Here is a 10,294-nt window from a genome sequence, read left to right as displayed (position 1 = left end):
AGTAATGGGTGCAGAGTCCTAGTGCCAACAAAAACTGATTCAGCAGAAAAAAGATAAATTCTGGGGTGACTGTAGAAATAGTCAGGTCCAACAATCTAACATCCTCAGCATAAGGAGAGTCATTGTGAGTGTTGTTAGTACAGCACACTAGTGCCACTGGTATTTCCACAAAGAGCTGCTACCTCACTCTCATAAAACAACAGGGCCATGCATGTGTGGCTGGGATGTCATTGGCAGGAGGAAATGTGTGAGGACCAGAAAAATGCGCTAGTCAGGTCATGGCAGGCTTTAAAGTGTATTGTGGATGGAAGGTAATGTTCAAAGGAGTGCTCAGGCCAGCGGCTAATGCTGGGAACAGGCAGACAGAGCCAGGGGGCTGGCAGACAAAAAATACAAGAGTGCAAAGATGAGGGATAAGTGTATGTCTAGGTGGGAACCAGAGGCATGCTCCTGCGATGGCTAAGCAAGCAAGATGTACATTCAAGATGTTAGGTGGGAAGAGGCTCATCAGAATGCAAATCAGAATTATAATGAAAGGCAATGGTTCCTCTTGTTCCATAAACTTCAAGCAAGTGGCCATGGGCCAAAAAGTGGGCATTTGTTATGTGGCTGTTGACATTTTCAAGCATTCATTCATTTATTATCAATAGCAATTAGCGGTCTGGCCCTAGCCCTAAATATCATTTTCACCTATTGTAGCTATTGCGGGATGAAAACCATGAATTTTATATCAGTTTATTTCTGCATTATTCTTTATGTGTGCGTTCACTTCTTTCCACTGATCACTGCTTCGTCTAAACTACTGAATACTATCACTGTTTATCTGTCATTAAAATACTGAATCAGATTGATGTGATGTCTGTGTCCTATGTATCTAGACTTATTATATAAAGGAATCATTAAATATCCAGGCAGTAGAATACATCCTTCTATAGCGGTAAATATTTTAGCTTAAAATTTATGAAAGCAGAGGATCCACTGGTTTCCAGTGCATTCCCTACACAGAGGTTCCCATCTACATTGGGTTGCTCGGTTTTTGTTTGTTCATGCCAGGATTGGGTACAGCTGGCAGTGTGCCATTGTTGGAGTGAGTTAATGAGATGGTGTTAGACATGTGTGAGTGTGATGGCATGATGTCATCTCTGTCCTCGGGTAGATCCTGAGCGCAAAGGAGCGGGCGGCGTCAATAAGTGAAGGATGCGATGTGTAATATTGTCACTGGCCAAGAGTGGGTATAATGAGAAATAGGGGAGGGTGATTTAATGATGAGTGGTGTGGAAGATAGTGGGGGGCAGTGTGTGTGTAGGGAAGCACCTATATCCTTAAACAGAAGGGTTTTCTGTACAACATTCAAGGGAAGGTGTCAACATACAGTCGAATAATAGGGTTTGGTATATCAGCCTATATATGAGTTGTTCATGCGTTGCAAGTCACAAGAGTTCTGTTGTCCATCAGTACATTGTGGGTATAGAAGGTGTGAGTCAATGTCTAAGAATACAAATGTTAGCAGTGGAGAGAGTCTTGGCCATCCAGTGATGCCAATTTGAAGTGGAGATTCTAAATTGATCATATTGTATAATAGGGCTAAATAAACTGAGTGCTTGAAAGAGATGTCCCTGGTGTCATGCAGGAGCTGGCACAAGCCTTGCCAATTACAGGATAGGTATAGAAAAGACCAGAGTATGTAAATGGCATTGTAAACTGTATTAATATATCACTTACTACTCTTGATGAGACATTGAAGCGCTTTGCGGCAAGTAGACGCTACTCCGGAACCCAGGGTTAGAGGCAAAACGTAGTAGATTAGGGAAAATGTTTTTTTTTGTTTCCTTGTGGATTTGTTGTTGTAAGCGTGTTATGTTTGTGCTTTTGAGATCTCATGCGTTATTTTGAATGGTATGGATTGATTGAAGTGGATTAGTAAAGGGAAGATGTGAGGTGCTATTGAGAGTGTCGGACATGTGCACCTGTTAGTTGGATGAACTGGGTACAGAAGGGAAGAGGATGTTAGGGAGTCCACAGTAGTCACGAACGTTTTGCATGAGTCAGAGGATACTGGCAAATATTAAGAGGGAAAAATATATAATTTTTACCCCCAAAAAAATTACTATAGACATGCCAACACATCTAATTATATAGCGATGCGTATGCATATATATATATATATATATATATATATATATATATATATATATAATAGAGTAATAGCTTTTAATTAAAGGAGGTATTTAATAGACATGTACTGGTTCTTAACACAGTGGACAGGGGTAACCAAAGAATGAGTGATAATATAATATGGAAGAGATTAAATCAGTGGTGATCCGAAACTATTTTTTTAGTGGGGCAAATGTGCGCAATAAAAAGACACACTGACAGGCAGTGTAGACTTGTATAGGATTTTAGCAGTACATACTTATCTGAAAGAATAGAAATCTGTACATTCAATAATTTGCACTCCTCAAAATACAGTAACTTAACTACTATGAATGAATGAATGAAATGGCATTTGTAATGCGCAGCTATGCCCAATGGGCGTCAAGGCGCCTAAAAAAAAAAAAAAAAAAAATTGCTAGCTGTCAAAAGTCAGAAATAGAGCTTACTGGTATGCCTTAATAAAGAGCCAAGTTTTCAGTGACTTCCTGAAAAGGTCAAGAGATGGGAGTGACTTAATCTCAAGGGGGAGTGAATTCCACATCTGGGGTGCCAGAATGGAAAAAGCTTTGCTGCCCCATCTAGCCTTCTTGGCTCGAGGAATTACCAGTTGATTGAGCTCGCTGGAGCGAAGGCATCTATTCGGGACATATCTGGTAAGTAGTGATCCGAGGGCATCCGCCGAGCCTGCACTTAAAGCCTTAACAGTTAGACAAAGAAGCTTGAACGTGATCCTTGCGGGAATGGGGAGCCAATGGAGATTCTTCCTCGCCAAGGTCATAGATGACAGCCAAGGCAGGGCAAGGGCGAAACGTGCTGCCGCATTTTGTATGACCTGTAGGCGCTGCAGAAGGCCCTTGTTGGCCCCGGCGTAGAGTGAATTACAATAATCAAGCCTTGAGCCAACAAGGGCGATCACCACCTGTTTCCGTGCCTGTGGGGAAAGATAATGGACAATCCTTTTCAGGGTCCTGATGACGCCCCAACAGGTAGCAACCGTTCGGTTGACCTGAAGCTCCATAGAGAGCTGAGTGTCAAAGATGACACCAAGGTTCCTGACAGATTGAGTAGGTGTGGGGCAGATGCCCAGAGAAGGAGGCCACCATTCACCTGACCACATGTCCTGGTCTTTGCCAAAGACCAGGACCTCTGTCTTGTCCCCGTTCAGCTTTAGGGAGTTGGAAATCATCCACTCTGCAACTAGTTGCATGCAGGCCCTAAAGTTTGACGCGGCTTCATTCACAGCGTGGGACAGGGATACCATAATCTGCGTGTCGTCGGCATACGACACTACCTCCATCCCCTGAGATCTTACTAGTCTTGCAAGGGGGGCCACGTAGATATTGAAAATGTTTCGAAAAATGTGTAATCTGTAATGAATGTCCTTCATTGGATTTGCTGTGATCCTGTACAGTACAATTCAGCTGTTGATATGCTCCATTATCAGCACATTTTAACTGGCTTAGTTTCCTTAATGATAATGTTGGTGTACCCCATCTTTGTCATACGAGTAAACTGTTGCTAATATGCTTTTACATATGGAAAAATCGAGTTTTGAATAGCATTAGGTCTTGTTAAACAGCTGAGAAAAAACATCAATACTGTTCCTATTATGTAGATTTCGTCTGAAGTCAGCTGTCCTGACCTAAAAAACAATTCACTGAACAGAATTGAAACTAGAAATGGAGACCCTATGTAAGAATTATTCATCGAAGTGTAGGTTAGCGAGTGAGGCTACTAGTTTTACCACCAATACATTTCTGGATTTATCCAGGACAGTGGCAGCACCCCTTCAGTTTTTCGTTTGACTAATCTAAACATATCAATGTGTGTGTACAAAATTGCACGTTCGAGGAATAAGATAATAATCTGCTGTTGAAGAATACGATCACAAGTAAGAAATGTTGTCTGTTTTAAACTATAATGGAAAATATGGGGCTGACATTGGGTAGGCATTTTTGCTTCTACATGTAGTCTCTTTTCACCTCATGAAGATCCTGGCTGAAATTTGATTCTCTTTTGGGTTTGTTGTCACCCTCATCAAAACTGCTAAGATTACATTTCTCAACCACCTGAATATCCGTACAACATCCAGATATTTTTGAGTATGTTTACCTCCTTCCAATTAAAGAATCCACTTATTGTAAAACATTTTGTTTAGTTATTTTCACTAAATTATTTTCAAAACCGTGAGAAAAGAGCTTAGCTGATTCTTATAAATTTCTATATTTTGTAATTTTTTATTTGTCAAAAGTATTCTTCCAGTGTACAAGGCAGCATATGTCACATATTTTAAATGTGAAACAACAATACAAAAGCAAATGCGTTTGATATGCATTGCACAAACAAGTTTTAAACCTGAAAATACTGAAGCATGCAGTGCAATACTCTGTTGTTGGCCTCTTCACCTTAACAATTAAAAGTCTGTTCGTTCACCTCATTATGGCACACTTGGGTACAGACATCACAGATCGTGCTGCGTTTCTCAGTAGCAAAGCAATTCTTAAGAACATCCGGAAATATACATGCGGATCCAGCAGGGCACTATCCCGGATCAGACTCAACCACCCCGCTCCCACCTCCCTCACCGTCAGACCCCGACCCCTCAGACGTAAAGAGCTCAGCACTCGTGCCATACAAATCACTGTTGGATAACCCCGTAGCACACATAACTCGCCATGCAAGCAAATCCTCCTCCAGTTTCTCGTCTCGGTGCGTGCTTTGCATATGTATCTCCTTGGCCAATGACCACTCTCTGGCATCCCTAAGCCAGGCCGACACCTCAGGAGCCCTCTGCCCCATCCAGGTAATTGGTACCCTCCGCCTTGCCAACACCAACAGTAGCTGCAACATTTTATAGGACAGGTTTTTCTTCTTAGGCTTCGGGACCAAGGCTAGTAGGCAATGAAGCGGGGTCAAGTCCACCTGGAGGCCAGTGACGGCACGGATGTGAGCAACCACTGCCGTCCAAAAATTCCCCACCAACGGGCAGTCCCAGGCCAGGTGCAGGTGCAGGAACCCCGCTCCCTCCACTCCACATCTGGGGCAAGTGTCCCCTCTGGTTTTCGAGATACGCTGCAAGGAGACCGGGGTCAGGTAAGTACGGTGCATAAAGTTAAAATGAATCAGTTTAAACCGCACATTGCACAACACCTTTCGCGTAAGGGTGCCTATACGTTTGCGTTGCCCCGGGTCCAGGGCAACCCCAAGGTCCTTCTCCCAAGCCTCCAAGGACGGTGGAACCGGCGGGGAGTCCCGTCCCATGGCTGAGTATAGCAATGATATCAGCCTCCGCCCTCTGCCACAGGACAGAAGGATGTTTAGGGTGAGGGACAGCGGGGGCGCCTCCGGGAACTGGGGCCAACCCGCCCTCGCCACCTCTTGAAGGCCCTTGTAATGCAGGTACTGCCCTCCTCCCAGCCCGAAGGCCTCTGAGGCCTGTTCAAATGGCACAAAGGAGTCGTCGGGGTAGAGGTCTGCCAAGGTCTCACAACCGCCCACTCGCCAGTCCCGGTAGGACATGTGTTTTTCCATGGCCACTATGGGGGCTAAGATCCACACCGGCAACTCCCTATGAAAGGGGGCTCACCACAAGTATTTTTCCACAAACCGCTGCCAGACCCCTGCAGTGTGGCGTACCACATACGGTAGGGTGTCGTCTGCCCCCTGCCCATGCATCAAGGCCTCCTGCAATGCTCGCCCGTCCGCTCTGCCGGCTAGGAGTCTCATCTCCCAATTATCTGTGTCCGCAAACCACCGGGCAGCCGGCAGTAGCTGTGCCGCGTAGTAGTACAGGTCAAACCTCGTCGCCTCCAGCCCTCCTTCCTCCCAGCTGCGAACAGTGGTATGGAGGGCAACCCGGCTGCGGCGGCCCGCCCAGAGTAATGAAGTAAGAAGCGAGTTAAGCGTGCGAAATACCCGCGGGGGAATCGGGCTTAAAGAATTTTGCAGGACGTATAATGTCCTCGAGAGCATCACCATCTTAGCGACAGCTAGCCGCCCCATAAGAGAGAGCGGCAGGGAGTTCCAGAAGGACACAGACTGATGCAGGGATCGGAGCACCCTATCTATATTACGGGTCAGTGAATGCGCATCGGACGGAGCCACCTGGATTCCCAGGTACCGGAAGGCCTCCATCTCCCACCGCAACCCTAGGTTCGGCAGGTCCATCCGTGGGCTCGCGTCGAAGCCCGCTAAGGGGAAGACCAAGGACTTCCCAGAATTAATTCGTAGACCCAACGCTGTCCCAAAGCGGTCCAGATGCCTGAGCAAAATGGGCAAGGACTCCACCGGGGTCGTCAAATAGAAGAGGGCACGTTCACGGTGTCTTCCACCGTAATCTCCCACTGTGCCATGTCGGTGCCGACGGAGACCGCCAAAGGCTCAGTTGCCAGGGCAAAAAGGAGCAGCGAGAGGGGACACCCCTGCCGTGTGCCCCTGCCCAATGACCACTTTCTCGATCGTGCTGACCCAAGCCTAACTCTGGCCCGAGGAGCCTTGTACAGGGTGCGGACCCAGCGACAAAAGACGGAGCCCAACCCCACCAGCTGGAGGACATCCAACAGGTACCCCCAGTCGACAGTGTCGAACGCCTTAGCAAGGTCGATCGACACCAGGACCAGTTGCTTCTCCCTGCCACGCACCTCGTGGGGAACATGGTGTAATCTACTAACATGTCTTCTCCCCTGAGGCGGATAGCCGGGGGCTCTACTCTATCTCTTTTGGCACCAAGCACTTAAATTGCTCCATTTGATTCACGCCATATTTTAAACTGTATTTTAATGGAGACCGCACCTTGGAGAATTGCAGAGTTTTAAATGCCTTATTTTTAACCTGTACTATTGATTTGCACTGTAGCGGGCTGTTGAGTTGTGAACACGCTGCGCTTTATATAACGATAGCACTTTAGTGAACTAGAGTCCCTCCCTCCTCGCCCCTTGCATACGATCCTCACCCCGGCTCAGACGATTAGGAGCTAAGCCGAGGGACGGTAGCCGCCATCTTAGGGGTAGGAAGGATTGCGGTCCAGCTCTAGGACACCTCCCGCCCTCCCAGATTATTTAAGGAGCGCGATTCAGCAGCGCGTTGATTACTAACGTGTCTTCTCCCCTGAGGCGGATAGCCGGGGGCTCTACTCTATCTCTTTTGGCACCAATCACTTTATTTGCTCCATTTGATTCACGCCGTATTTTAAACTGTATTTTAATGGAGACCGCACCTTGGAGAATTGCAGAGTTTTAAATGCCTCATTTTTAACCTGTACTATTGATTTGCACTGTAGCGGGCTGTTGAGTTGTGAACACGCCGCGCTTTATATAACGATAGCACTTTAGTGAACTAGAGTCCCTCCCTCCTCGCCCCTTGCATACGATCCTCACCCCTGGCTCAGACGATTAGGAGCTAAGCCGAGGGACGGTAGCCGCCATCTTAGGGGTAGGAAGGGTTGCGGTCCAGCTCTAGGACACCTCCCGCCCTCCCAGATTATTTAAGAAGCGCGATTCAGCAGCGCGTTGACTACTAACGTGTCTTCTCCCCTGAGGCGGATAGCCGGGGGCTCTACTCTATCTCTTTTGGCACCAAGCACTTTATTTGCTCCATTTGATTCACGCCGTATTTTAAACTGTATTTTAATGGAGACCGCACCTTGGAGAATTGCAGAGTTTTAAATGCCTCATTGTTAACCTGTACTATTGATTTGCACTGTAGCGGGCTGTTGAGTTGTAAACACGCCGCGCTTTATATAACGATAGCACTTTAGTGAACTCGAGTCCCTCCCTCCTCGCCCCTTGCATACGATCCTCACCCCCGGCTCAGACGATTAGGAGCTAAGCCGAGGGACGGTAGCCGCCATCTTAGGGGTAGGAAGGGTTGCGGTCCAGCTCTAGGACACCTCCCACCCTCCCAGATTATTTAAGGAGCGCGATTCAGTAGCGCGTTGACTACTAACGTGTCTTCTCTCCTGAGGCGGATAGCCGGGGGCTCTACTCTATCTCTTTTGGCACCAAGCACTTTATTTGCTCCATTTGATTCATGCCGTATTTTAAACTGTATTTTAATGGAGACCGCACCTTGGAGAATTGCAGAGTTTTAAATGCCTCATTTTTAACCTGTACTATTGATTTGCACTGTAGCGGGCTGTTGAGTTGTGAACACGCCGCGCTTTATATAACGATAGCACTTTAGTGAACTAGAGTCCCTCCCTCCTCGCCCCTTGTATACGATCCTCACCCCCGACTCAGACGATTAGGAGCTAAGCCGAGGGACGGTAGCCGCCATCTTAGGGGTAGGAAGGGTTGCGGTCCAGCTCTAGGACACCTCCCGCCCTCCCAGATTATTTAAGGAGCGCGATTCAGCAGCGCGTTGACTACTAACGTGTCTTCTCCCCTGAGGCGGATAGCCGGGGGCTCTACTCTATCTCTTTTGGCACCAAGCACTTTATTTGCTCCATTTGATTCACGCCATATTTTAAACTGTATTTTAATGGAGACCGCACCTTGGAGAATTGCAGAGTTTTAAATGCCTCATTGTTAACCTGTACTATTGATTTGCACTGTAGCGGGCTGTTGAGTTGTAAACACGCCGCGCTTTATATAACGATAGCACTTTAGTGAACTAGAGTCCCTCCCTCCTCGCCCCTTGCATACGATCCTCACCCCCGGCTCAGACGATTAGGAGCTAAGCCGAGGGACGGTAGCCGCCATCTTAGGGGTAGGAAGGGTTGCGGTCCAGCTCTAGGACACCTCCCGCCCTCCCAGATTATTTAAGGAGCGCGATTCAGCAGCGCGTTGACTACTAACGTGTCTTCTCCCCTGAGGCGGATAGCCGGGGGCTCTACTCTATCTCTTTTGGCACCAAGCACTTTATTTGCTCCATTTGATTCACGCCGTATTTTAAACTGTATTTTAATGGAGACCGCACCTTGGAGAATTGCAGTTTTAAATGCCTCATTTTTAACCTGTACTATTGATTTGCACTGTAGCGGGCTGTTGAGCTGTGAACACGCCGCGCTTTATATAACGATAGCACTTTAGTGAACTAGAGTCCCTCCCTCCTCGCCCCTTGCATACGATCCTCACCCCCGGCTCAGACGATTAGGAGCTAAGCCGAGGGACGGTAGCCGCCATCTTAGGGGTAGGAAGGGTTGCGGTCCAGCTCTAGGACACCTCCCGCCCTCCCAGATTATTTAAGGAGCGCGATTCAGCAGCGCGTTGACTACTAACGTGTCTTCTCCCATGCGGCGGATAGCCGGGGGCTCTACTCTATCTCTTTTGGCACCAAGCACTTTATTTGCTCCATTTGATTCATGCCGTATTTTAAACTGTATTTTAATGGAGACCGCACCTTGGAGAATTGCAGAGTTTTAAATGCCTCATTTTTAACCTGTACTATTGATTTGCACTGTAGCGGGCTGTTGAGTTGTGAACACGCCGCGCTTTATATAACGATAGCACTTTAGTGAACTAGAGTCCCTCCCTCCTCGCCCCTTGTATACGATCCTCACCCCTGACTCAGACGATTAGGAGCTAAGCCGAGGGACGGTAGCCGCCATCTTAGGGGTAGGAAGGGTTGCGGTCCAGCTCTAGGACACCTCCCGCCCTCCCAGATTATTTAAGGAGCGCGATTCAGCAGCGCGTTGACTACTAACGTGTCTTCTCCCCTGAGGCGGATAGCCGGGGGCTCTACTCTATCTCTTTTGGCACCAAGCACTTTATTTGCTCCATTTGATTCACGCCGTATTTTAAACTGTATTTTAATGGAGACCGCACCTTGGAGAATTGCAGAGTTTTAAATGCCTCATTGTTAACCTGTACTATTGATTTGCACTGTAGCGGGCTGTTGAGTTGTAAACACGCCGCGCTTTATATAACGATAGCACTTTAGTGAACTAGAGTCCCTCCCTCCTCGCCCCTTGCATACGATCCTCACCCCCGGCTCAGACGATTAGGAGCTAAGCCGAGGGACGGTAGCCGCCATCTTAGGGGTAGGAAGGGTTGCGGTCCAGCTCTAGGACACCTCCCGCCCTCCCAGATTATTTAAGGAGCGCGATTCAGCAGCGCGTTGACTACTAACGTGTCTTCTCCCCTGAGGCGGATAGCCGGGGGCTCTACTCTATCTCTTTTGGCACCAAGCACTTTATTTGCTC

The sequence above is a fragment of the Lissotriton vulgaris genome, chromosome 4_1 (assembly GCF_964263255.1).
Source record: "Lissotriton vulgaris chromosome 4_1, aLisVul1.2, whole genome shotgun sequence".
NCBI classification, from domain to species: Eukaryota; Metazoa; Chordata; class Amphibia; order Caudata; family Salamandridae; genus Lissotriton; species Lissotriton vulgaris.
The sequence above is the reverse complement of the archived record's forward strand: the minus strand, read 5'-3'. Positions refer to the sequence as shown.